Raw genomic sequence first — 3,284 nt, 5'->3', positions numbered from 1 at the left:
TCTGGCCATAAGCTGCAATAAAGTCTCAGGCCTCACTACATGGGTGATGGGTGAACTGCGGTCTCAGGGAGACTAACCATTCTGTCCCATCCCTTCTGTCCAAGGCTCCGCCCCTCCCACCCCCCTACCCCTGTGAGAGCCTCCTCACTGTGGTCACCAGCCCCCCCTCCCACCCCAGAGTGCTGGGCGGGTGGACGGTGTGGCCCCCACCCCAGGCCCAGAGCACTGGGTGGGTGGCCCCCACCCCAGTCCTGGAGTGCCAGGCTGCTGGGTGGGTGGCGTGTCCCCCTCCCACAGCCCCGGAGTCCCAGGCAGGAGGCGTGGCCCCCCTCAGCCAAGGAGTGCTGGGTGGGCAGGCGGCACAGCCCCCCCTTCAGCCCCAGAGTGCCGGGTGGATGGGTGGCATGGCTCCCAGGCTTGGAGCACCAGGTGGGAGGGTGGCATGAGCACCAGATCCAGCTAACTGGAGTCCCTGGCCGCAGGCTGGCCCACAGGAGCCCCAGTCCCGGCCACGGGAGAAGAGATGAAGCAGAACGTGGCAGGAAGCAGGAGGGGACCTGGGGGCAGAGCATGGGCAGGGCCACACAGGGCTGTTTGGGGAAGCTCAGCTTCCCCCAGTCTGATACCAGCCGCTCATGCCTCACTGTGAAACCGCACCATTATATTTGCTCATGCTCTTTGTACACACACACACACACACACACACACACACACACATGCAAAAGAAAGGGGGGAAAGTAATCTGCTTCACCTGTGTGGTTAGTACAGTGTAATCTCGTGATTCTAGTGGGAGGTGCAGGAAAACTTTGTGGGCAAGTCTACACCACAAAATGAAGCTGACTTAAGTTACTTCGACATACAGCCACCGCAGTAACTGAATTGGTTTTACATGTCCACACTATGCTCCTTGTGTCAGTGGTGTCTGTCCTCAGCAGGGGCGCTTGCACCAATTTAACTGCCAGCATTGGGCATTGTGGGATGGCCTCTGAAAGGCAGCAACAGTCGATGTAAAGAACGCAGTGTCTACTTACATCGAATGCAGAGTCTACACTGACGCTGCGTCGATGTAACTACATTCACTTAAGCGCTACGCCTCTTGCGAAGGCCTTGTCTACACTACACAGTTTTCTCCATGAAAGTCAGCTGTCATCGACAAAACTGCAATGCTTCTTCTGCCAACAAAACTGCAATGCTTCTTCTGCCCTGATTCGGTAACAAAATAAAACCACCTCGACGAGGAACGTAGAGCTTTTTTGCAGCAAGGTTATACTGACAAAGTGTCAGTGTAGACACTACGCTTGGTTATGTCGCTGTAAATGGCCTCCAGAAGGTGTCCCAATCCTGACTGCTCTGGTCAGCAGTTTAAACTCCACTGTCCTGTACCCAGGTACATGGCATCTACTCCTCCCCATTTAAAGGCCCGAGATTTTTTGAAATTCCACTTCCTGTTTGCTCAGTGTGGAGAGCTCACATCGTATCTCTCCAACTGTACATGGTGGCTCCACGCAGCAAACACTCTCCCGCTTGGAGCACACCTGACTTGCTGGATATGCTGGCACTGTGGGGAGAGGAGGCTGTGCAGTCCCAGGTCTGCTTCACAGAATCATCAAAGATTAGGGTTGGAAGAGACCTCAGAAGGTCATCTAGTTCAACCCCCTGCTCAAAGCAGGACCAACCCCAACTAAATCATCCCAGCCAGGACGAGATGCACTTGTCAAGCCAGGCCTTAAAAAACTCTAAGGATGGAGAGTCCATCACCTCCTTAGGTAACCCATTCCAGTGCTTCACCACCCTCCTAGTGAAATACTATTTCCTAATATCCAACTTAGACCTCCCCCTCTGCAACTTGAAACCATTGCTCCTTGTTCTTTCATCTGATACCACTGAGAACAGCCAAGCTCCTTCCTCTTTGGAACCCCCCTTCAGGTAGTTGAATGCTGCTATCAAATCCCCCCTCACTCTTCTCTTCTGCAGACTAAACAAGCTCAGTTCCCTCAGCCTCTCCTCTAAGTCATGTGCCGCAGCTCCTTGATCATTTTTATTGCCCTCCGCTGGACTCTCTCCAATTTGTCCACATCTTTTCTGTAGTGGGGGGCCCAAAACTGGACGCAATACTCCAGCTGTGGTCTCACCAGTGCCGAATAAAGGGGAAAAATCACTTCCCTCGATCTGCTGGCAATGCTCCTATTAATGCAGCCCAAAATGCCATTGGCCTTCTCGGCAACAAGGGCACACTGCTGACTCATATCCAGCTTCTCATCCACTGTAATCCCCAGGTCCTTTTCTGCAGAACTGCTGCTTAGCCATTTGGTCCCCAGCCTGTAGCGGTGCATGGAATTCTTCCTTTCAAAGTGCAGGACTCTGCACTTGTCCTTGTTAAACCTCATCAGATTTCTTTTGCCCCAATCCTCCAATTTGTCTAGATCACTCTGGACCCTATCCCTACCCTCCAGTGTATCTACCTGTCCCCCAGGGTCATCTGTGAACTTGCTGAGGGTGCAATGCATCCCATCATCCAGATCATTAATAAAGATGTTGAACAAAACCGGCCCCAGGACCAATCCCTGGGGCACTCCACTTGATACCAGCTGCCAACTAGACATCGAGCCGTTGATCACTACCCGTTGAGCCCGACAATCTAGCCAGCTTTCTATCCACCTTATAGTCCATTCATCCAATCCATACTTTTTTAACTTGCTGGCAAGAATACTGTGGAAGACCATATCAAAAGCTTTGCTAAAGTCAAGATATATCATGTCCTCTGCTTTCCCCATATCCATAGAGCCAGTTATCTCATCATAGAAGGCAATCAGGTTGGTCAGGCATGACTTGCCCTTGGTGAATCCATGTTGATTGTTCCTGATCACCTTCCTCTCCTCCGAGTGCTTCAAAATGGTTTCCTTGAGGACCTGCTCCATGATTTTTCCAGGGACTGAGGTGAGGCTGACTGGTTTGTAGTTCCCCGGGTTCTCCTTCTTCCCTTTTTAAAAGATGGCCACAATATTTGCCTTTTCCAATCATCCGGGACCTCCCCCAATTGCCACGAGTTTTCAAAGAAAATGGCCAATGGCTCTGCAATCTCATCAGCCAATTCCCTCAGCCAATGACTCGGCTGTAGGAACTTCGATATCTATGGCAAATTTCTTGTGGCTTGTTGGATAAGGGCTATGAATGGGACACATAGCAGTGCCATGTGAAGATCAAGTTGCTGAGGCAGGTGTACCAGAAGGCAAGGGACTCAAACCGTTGCTCTGGTGCTGCGCTGAAGACCTGCCACTTGTATA

The sequence above is a fragment of the Chelonia mydas genome, chromosome 2 (assembly GCF_015237465.2).
Source record: "Chelonia mydas isolate rCheMyd1 chromosome 2, rCheMyd1.pri.v2, whole genome shotgun sequence".
Classification (NCBI taxonomy): domain Eukaryota; kingdom Metazoa; phylum Chordata; order Testudines; family Cheloniidae; genus Chelonia; species Chelonia mydas.
Note: the sequence above shows the minus strand (reverse complement) of the source record.